At 42.1% G+C, this 9,360-nt stretch overlaps 1 long non-coding RNA gene across 1 annotated transcript in view; it reads left to right on the forward strand.

Moving 5' to 3' along the window:
- The window catches only part of LOC109281096 (uncharacterized), a 74,666-nt gene extending 72,426 nt beyond the window's left edge, over positions 1 to 2,240 (forward strand). The window contains exon 5 of the long non-coding RNA XR_002087635.2: positions 867 to 2,240. This is a non-coding gene — a long non-coding RNA (uncharacterized LOC109281096). The remainder of the gene's footprint in view (positions 1 to 866) is intronic.
- Positions 2,241 to 9,360: the final 7,120 nt, after the last annotated feature.

Consider the following 9,360-nt stretch of genomic DNA (forward strand, 5'->3'; position numbering starts at 1 on the left):
CAAGTGTAGAGAGTTGCTAACTAGTGAGTTACCCATTTATTAACTCATGTAAATTAGTATGTCCATCTTCTTAGGGCAACATGTGGGATTTGACAAGTGTTTTAGGGTTGGGGGGGGGGTTGCCTCTACCTTTGCCTTTGCTGAGCTAAAGTTGGAATTTTTATACTTTAAGCAGCACTCACAGGGCTGGAAAATATATGAACCAACGTGATAAAAAATATAAGTCAAAAACCAGGTGAGCAGAAACCCAGCCTAGTCTATAGAGCTTTGTACTTGAGTTGATTTGCGCAAAGAATAATGTGTTCAATCATCTTCCATAATTACAAACAGTGCTGTAGCAAGGTGGGGGGCGGGGGTGAACAGGCGCTGAAGCAAAGGGGTGCCAACAGGCACTGCCCAGCTGAGGCAGGGGGCAGGAGTGGGTATTTTGGGGGGGCACAGGGACAGGGGAAGGGCAGCTCCCGCTGCTGCATGCACCCCCATGCAAACATGGGGGGGGGAGGGTCTACCCCCCAGATCTGTGCTCAGGACAAGGGTGGGCTGCCATTGTGGGCTTTGCCCCGGGCGCCAGACTTTATTGCTTTGGCACTGAATACAAATGCTACAGATATTTTCCAATATAGCTAATGACATAGTGATTGGTGAGGTGATTAGATAGAAGAGTAGGTAGAAAAGGGAAGTTGAAAGAAATACAAAGCAGAGCATCTGCCATGCAGCTTCTGAAACTTGTTGCAGAAATGATCAGTTTGTTCAGATCACAGTGTGCATTTGTTTACCAGACAAAATTGCACATCAAAGACGCTGTGTTCTTGCTAAGCAACAAACATGACAATTTATCATATTAACTTACATTTCTTTCTCAATAGGGATACAACATGTTATGATGGCACACTTGAGCAGATGCTTCCAAGCTTGCCAAATGAAAGAGCAGAAAAACACCACCACGTATTAGAACGAGACCATCAGCCTCACTTCATTTGTGCCCTAAACCACACTAGACTGAAGCCTTTGGGGTTTTGACCTTCTGCACCAGTTAGCTCTATGATATTTTGAGCTGTTTAATTTTATAGTCTAGTGGGAATCGGTTTACAATCTCAGTATCAATATCTATGGAATTATGGATCAGCCCATGGAGAGCATAATAAAGCCCGGCAATCTCAACATTTCTTTTAAGGACAACAGCTGGGTTATAATTAATCCAGGAAGCATATGTGAACACTCGACTAAAGGGAATCCAACAAAAAGAACAAGCGTGGTGCATTTAGTTCAGAAAACATGAATTCAGCTTGCTGAAAATAACATATCGCTAGATTTTGACCTATTGCTGGCAAAGAATATATTTCACCATTACCTAGACAGCAAGGAGTTGGATTTTTTTTTTCTCTTGTAAATGAAAAGCAGTTGAAAGAAGCTGGCAACAGACAAATGATCCTCATTCCACTCCTGCGTTTGCTTAATGGCTGATTCCTAGATCCTCCACACTCATCAGCGACACTGCTATTAAAAACATATTTCTTATCTGACACTTATTCCTACAAATAGATTATAGGAATAAATATTCACTTTAGAAACAGGGTGTGAGTAGATGTGGAAGGAATGAGGGCTTGGAGGACAGCTTCCTAGAGCAGCTCTGGTGTTCACTTCAGATTCCTCCAAGAGCCACATCTCACAGATCATGATACATCAGATACCTACATGGCCTGTTGCTACCATTTCTTCCCATGATGATTAACATTAGAATATGCTCTTTTCTATATTGAAAGCAACACGCTGATCCATAAGGACCATCTCCTCAGACCGGCACACAGCTCAACTACACAGGGAACTGGATGGAGGAATTCTGACCTGCAGGCCACAGAGTGCAATGGCTGGAAAGTTTTGTGGCCTGAATATTACAGGTACAAGCGCTAGGTATTTCACATAAGAACAAATCTGTTGGCCCATCCCTGCCATGCTGGGCCAAGAGCTCCTCATCATGGAGGAATATGAGCAACCCTCACCAAGGCAGTCTCGCCCTCCAAGCTGCTGAAGACAAGGGATCCCACTCTGTGGGTTTTGAGGCATGAGCTGTACTTCCCTCCAAGTAGTCATGGCCTTGCCCAGTTAAACTGGGCACTAGCAAACATTAAGCAATGAACTTGCTTTTTTTAGCTAGAGCTGGAAGAAATGTTCTTGCTGAAACAGTGGCTCCAACATTTGAATGTTGGAGGGAAGTAGACATTAAAAAATGTTGACAAGAATATTGTTGAAAGTATTTTGGTTTTTCAAGTGGCTACAGAGCTGGTCAGGATTTATGGAAAAAAATAGTCAAAATTTCAAAACATCAATAAAACATTTGGAGAAAAGGTTCAGTACCTTTTCTCTGATACCCCAAACAGCTCAAGTTGTAGCTGATTATAAGGACACACACATTATATAGATGGCTGCAGACATGTACTTCAAGTGGCATTTAGTGATGATTTAACAAGGAGAATAATATTCACTGGTCAGTGAGTTTAGATCTAGAGTTTCACCACAAAGAAGCTCCATTAGGGGACTTCACAAGACCTTGCTATTCCAGCTCTAGCACTGGCCAAACTGGAACTGGCTGGCCGGGCTCAATTAGACTACATGTTGAAATAGGTGATATGAGATGAACAAATATCAGCGGTAAGGCAAGTAAAAATACTAAGTTCATTTCTGTTGGTAAACTACTGTAAGATTTCATTAGCTTGTTCTCTTCTCAAAGACAGGGGCATATATATATTTGCAATAACCCAAGAACCTGTCTTGGGAATAGTAAATCTAATTAATAGACAGATATCAAGGCAAGTGCCTAGTTGTTTTCCAGTCCATCCTGGGTTATTTGCCAGCATGGGCAAAAGACCTGACCTACGCCATCTCCCCTTTTTGCCTACTTTGCCAGGGAGACTAAAACACAAATACCCCTTTAGGAAGAAGGGTTCCTTACACCAAGTTTCTTGCAATGCTATAACATCATGACTAATTAAAAAGGCCTCAAAGTTGCTATCATCTAATTTACTTAATAGTCCTGCCATGTCCCAAGAGATAATTGAGAATTTTCCAGGGCTAACTTGGTGGGATTTTCTGAGTCAGGATGATTTTGCATCCTCAACTTCTGTCAAGTGGGGCTAGAAAAACTGCACCATCGCAGTCCAATGGAATTGCCTATCTATAACATCTTGCTTACTAATTACTGTTGGTATGGCAATTGCCAAGGGGGGGGGGGGGAGCTTTCTTGGTCCTCTCATTATTTATGGTACATATGGTTCTACTATTGGATCGATTATCATCAGAAATGTCCATCAAATAGATTTCTCTGCTAATGTAAGATTTAATCTTCAACCTCTAAAGGGAAAGGCTACTGCATTAATTTACTCTGCCACTCACCAGAAACATTCAGCAGTTTATGCTGTTCCCCAATATATCAGAGGTGATGATGCAGTAAACTGTCAAGGCCAAAATATACTCAGGAGATGCATGCTTTACTATTTTGGAAGGCACATATATGGTGTCTTTCCTCTCAGGTAAATGATAAGATACTTTTCACTGCTGTACATTTTCAAAGTATTTCCTATTGCACTGAACTCCCATTAAACACAACACAACATCCCACCCAAAGCCATCCTCTGAGATCAAAACTACATTTTTTATTATGAGCCAATAAAAACGTTACATGAAATTCTAGTTAATTGCTCTAATACGTGCTGTAATCTTTGCATTTTTTCCCCCCAAAAGCTCTTTTATGGCGGGACATAATTAAATATTTGGCAATCATTCCAACCACAAAGAAGGTTTTTTTAACCAAACATAGACATGAAGCGGACTAGAAAAAATGTAAATGCTTTAAAAGGCTGGATTAAAGCACTGAAAAAAAAGGCATAATGAACATTAATGTCATACACAGAGTGTGGGAGAACCTAATGAATCAGCTGAGATTTTATGATGAGGGATTTTTGGGTTTTTTTCCATGTAAACCTACATCCCTCCAATTGGAGATTATGACTCTATTCCAGTTTATCTAAATCTCTGAGCTTATTTTATTAACTGTCCTTGAGGTACAGCAAAGGTTTACCTGGTTACCCAGACTCAGTAAAGGAAGATATCACATCAGCTCCTTAAAAGCTAGAGAGAAGCTCCTTTTTGAGCCCCACCAATACATGAATAAGTGGTCAAGAGGCTGCCTCTCAGACTACGAGCGTCTCGTGACCACAACAAACATCTTCCTTCGAAGGAGATATCACGATGGATAAATATGAGTGAAATGGTGGGACTGAGCCTAAATGAAGAGGAATGCTCATTTAGGCCCCATATGAGCCTAAATGAAGAGGAATGCTGAGGGCTCAGAAAATATCTAGCAGAGTTATGTCTGTATTCTTATCAGCTGAATTCACTGGAATAAATGAAAACAGTAGGGCCCAGACGCCGCAATGAGTGGCACTCTATAAATATCACCAATTAATATGGTAACATTGGACTGATGTTGTAGCCATTATGGCCCAGGAAATAATGTTCGAGGAGAGGATTTTTGTGGGTGATATTGTTTTATTGGACCAATTGAAAGGTTGAGAGAGTTTTAGACAAAATTTCAAATACAGGACATTCTTCTTCAGGTCACTTCCAGTCAAATCCTGGCAATTAATTGAGAGAGATTCCAGTCTCTTATCAATCCCTACAAGAAAGAACCTCATCGGAAAGAATGTAGCATTGACTCAAACAAATGTTTGGACAACAACAGTATACAGATGACCCTTGCCATTCGCGGGGGATGCGCTCTAGAGATCCGCACGAATGGGGAAATCCCCGGGGCATGGCTGCGCTGGTGGTGGTGGGAGCATGGTGGTGGTGGCAGGAGCCCAGTGACAGCAAGCGTGGAGCTCCCGCAGATGCCACCGGCACTGTAACGAAGTGTCATCACGCTGCACCGCGAATACTCGAAACCGCGAATGCCACATCTGCGAATAGCAAGGGTTTCCTGTAGGTTTACTGGTTCAGTTTGAACTCGTATACCAGAGCAGCTTTCCGCAAGAAAAATTAATGAAATTGGTGAACTAAGTGTGACTGAGAACAACTGCCAGATTTAAAAGTTTTCACAGAGAGAAGAAAATACACTCCACGTTGCACAGGCATGAGTACTTTGGCCAGACAATGAAGAATCAGGCCCCATATGTCATTTGAAACATCCTCTTTTGCCAATTAGGTCTTTTTCCATCCAGATTGGCTCTCAGCAAGAGTATAATGTCATTTTGATTCAGTGTCAAAGTGAATCTGAGACTGATAATCTTTATAATCTTTTTCTGAGAAAAGACAGAAAGCTACTTATTTTGGCAATATTTCCTACCATGATGAAATTATTTACCTAGGCATAGCAACAAAGCAGACCAGAAAAGAGGGAAAACTTTTGATTGGCTTGTAACTGTGGGATTAAGAATAATGAAATGCTAGAAGAAGCCTTTGCAACGTGCTGCAATCCAGGAAATAGCGTTAGCTCAGATATAGAGTCAAATAAAGCCTTTCAGTTTGTACTTTAAAAAGGTATCTTCCTTGGACTTTATAACCATAAAGCAGAGAAGAGAAAGAAGAGAAAGAAGAGTATCTCTCCCCTTTGGGAGAGATACACTGACTTTGGGTCAAAACTCAGTCCTTTTGACCCAAAGACCTGTTAGCCCCATGAAAGGAGCTGCTCACTTGCCTTCATAAAAATAAAGCAGAGAAATTGCTCATAAAAATACTGGTCACCGGCAATGCCAAAGAAAGATAACAGAGGGGAAACTTCTCTGTTCATCAAACAGCTTCACCGCAAACCTCGAAGCTCAGATTTCATGGGTTGTTGACATCTTCTTCCCAATACTTGGAGCTCACAGTGTGTCCTTTATATGTACCCCTTTCTGGAGTGGAATGAGGCCAAAGTGTGCGGATAGCATGAGTTGCCATAGGTCATTGGCTTGATAAGTGGGGAGTTCAAGTTGTAATCCTTGAGCCAGAGGTGAAACGGGAAATGTAAAGAGCAGCAGATGTGGCTGTGCAGTGAAGGCAGAACCAAAAAGTTGAAATAAATGCTTGTGCAAGAATTAGCTGTCCTGCTGCAATCTGGAAAAAATGGAAAACACATTCATAGCAAATGGTATTTGCAGAGTAAGATCCCAGGGAGAGTAGGGGCAGAAAAGACTGCAATGTTTGTGGATACTACCTGAGCTCTGCAGATTTGCTGAATAATATTAGAAACATGGGTGTTTCAAATGCCAAGGAAGACACAAGATTAATAAAGCAGAAAAGGGAGAAAACAAATAATCCATTTCCCTCCTCTCTGCCCCCTCCTCCAACCTTCTCTCAACCAACATAACAGCAGCTACCCACAAAAAAGACTGTGCATGTTCAACTGAAGAAATAGCTTACTCAAGCTAGGAGGCAAAACTTGGTTCTATATGTTGGCACAATTTAGGTGCCAAATGAGACATTTTGATCATTGTGGCTGGTATTTGTATTGGGTTTACCTTCAAGCTTCATCAGAAATCAGGTCCTCCTTGTGTGAGGAGCTGGACAAACAAAAAAGTTTTTTCCCCCCAAAAGCTTAGGATTTAAATGGAAAATCCCAACCATATTTTTGTATTCTCCTTGCACCTCACTTCCCCAGGAGTGTTTTAATACTTTTTCCATCTGTCTTTTCTAAGGCACAGGGTGATGGGTCTCACTGTTCCCAAGGCAGGTAATGGGAGTTTTACTATTGATCTCAGTGGGAGTATAACTAAGCCAGCAGAGAGCGTTCTTGAAAACCATGCCCTAAGTTACTTGCTCAAGTTCAAATAGGGGATCTAAGGAAGACCTGGGAATAGAACCCAGACCTCCTAATTTGCAAGTCAATATCTTAATTTTAGGACTCAGTATTGAAGATGGAGGGGAGATGAGGTGGGGGCAATGCAGGTGGCCTGAGAGGAGCAGCGGCTGGGTCATGGCAGCAAGATAGAGCTGTGGCCTGGTGCATGAGTAGCTGGTGGTGGGAGGAGGTGAGGGCAGTGCAGCCCTCCTCCATCCATTACTCCTTGCACTGCCACTGGTACGGCTGGTGCAGGGGTCCCAGTGACAGCAGCATGTTTCGCCACCCCACTCCACCCTCCCATGCTGGGTCCCACCTGCTGGGCTGTGGAGGCAGCTCTTCCTCGTGGCAGTCCAGCCAGGCTGCAGACCCATGACTGCTGTAGGCACACAAATTGGGGGAGGGGGGGCACTTGCCCCCCCCATGCCCCACAAACTAGAGGCTTAGGGCCGGGGGGCAGCAGGTCAGGAGTGAGGGGCACCAGCAGGGCTGGGGAGGGGGGTGGAGGACTGTAGGTTGGGAGTAAGAGGCATCAGCAGGGCCAGGGTGCTGTTTTCTACTAAAACTATTTATTGTGTCGGGACTGGCCATTGATGTCTACAAATGGGTCCTGGTACAAAAAATGTTGAGAACCACTAGTCTAGGAAGTCCTGATTTTAGGACCTAACGATCATGTTTAATAGCCAGTGATGGACCTATCCTCCATGAATTTGCCTAATCCTATTTTGACCATGACCATAAGGCCTGGAGATGAGCAGAGGATCTGTAAAATATTGGAGACGGGTATGTCAAGAAGAAGGAGGAAGAATCAAGATTAATAAAACAGAGAAGGAAGAGAGTGGAGAAATCCCAAGAGGGTTTCTTTATCAGCCAAGATGAATCCAGCCACCCACAACAGAAGCTCCATCCTGGATTTCAGATTCCCTGACAAGCTGTCAGGGCTGGCGCCTTGGTAAGAAGAATGATTAAAGTAGTTAACTTTCTGTGGATGAAAAGACAGTCCTTCACTAAGAACCATCGTATATTTAAGGCAATTATTTCTATTTAAACAGTTCGTTTCTTCCTCCTACAAAGTAACACTACTAACTTTTCACTTGATAAATACGGGTTTGTATGAGCTTGCAGACAGTGACTCTGAAAAAAGCCGTGTCCATCCATTTTTTTCTTCTCCTTGCTAACGCCATAGTATAGGCATAAAGTTGGTTTCCATGGGATGACTGGAAGCTGAGGTGACATAAGAGGGCACACTGGAAAATACCATTTGGCTTGCCCCATGCAAACATTTCTAACCAAAATGCTCCTAAATGGAGATGATCAGCCAGAATCAGCCTGAGATTGTTCTCAGATGCTGGGTTAAAATGAAGGAGCTCATATCTGGCTTTGGACAAAAGGTCTCGAACAGGAACAAAACTGGTGCTGCAAATCTCTGCTGGTTCGTGGATCCCAGTTAAACTCTAAACAAGGCTGATATCAAATCTACTTTTAACTCAGAAGGAATATTCCTCACAGGCCCGCTTGAATTAGGTTGAATTTAGGTGTAATTGAGCATCATGATTTAGAAGACCCTAGTCTTCTAAAATAACTATTTTTCCGTATATTTTCCAGATTGTTGCTTAATGATGGGTGGATTCCAAAGTGGTTAATGGTCCAAACAGATCATGGTTGCAAGTTCCTGGGAAAACACACAGCTGAAGCAGCAGTGGGGCTATATATTTTTCGGTGTTTGGATGGTTTATGCACATATCTTGAGTCAGCAGTCTGTGTCTCCTGGGTGAGAAAAGATATTTCATGCAAACTTGGCCATCCTGTTCTTGTTTCCTGTGTATAAGAAATGACCTGAAGACAGATAATAATACAGACTAGAATCTCGTGCTACATGGTAATATACCATCACCATCTTAACAAAATGCTTTTTTTAGCATCTAGATTATTTTGGAGCCATCTTCAGTGAAGCACACACAGGAACAGTGTGTTGGGTATTTGTGGCATGTTACCAGGTACATAAGCAAATAGTCAGGTGGGATATAAAACTAATCAGGAACAGAATAGTTGTATCCTAACCAAGATAAAGAAAAGAAGTGAATCCAAAGGAGAGAACATGAAGCTTTTACAGCAGATACAAATGAGGACTTATTTCAAATATGTTGGTATAGACCTTATTAATTGGTAAGCAAGAATGCAAAGCCCTCTACCAATGTTTCAAGAACTCTTTTGTGACCAGGCATATGTATGCTTAAATGCTAACAAGAAAGTAGCATCAGAAGAGGCCAGCAGAGCTTAAGTTTTCTTGAATTACTCAGGATTTCTGGAATTGGTTAATCTGTCCTGGAAACAAAACTGCAAGACTTGAACATTTTTTTCCATGTTAATGTCTTTGCTATTAGTAAAATGATAGTCATGTGTCTATCACCGCTTTAAATGCCTTTTGTTGCCAGTACCATCACTGCCCTTACTTTTTTTTTCTTTGACACATTATATTATGGGAAAGGCGCCTTAAAAAATATCAGCAACTCCAGTCAAAGGTGAACTTGATTTCCTTTTACAAT

The sequence above is a fragment of the Alligator mississippiensis genome, chromosome 5, assembly GCF_030867095.1.
Source record: "Alligator mississippiensis isolate rAllMis1 chromosome 5, rAllMis1, whole genome shotgun sequence".
Classification (NCBI taxonomy): Eukaryota; Metazoa; Chordata; order Crocodylia; family Alligatoridae; genus Alligator; species Alligator mississippiensis.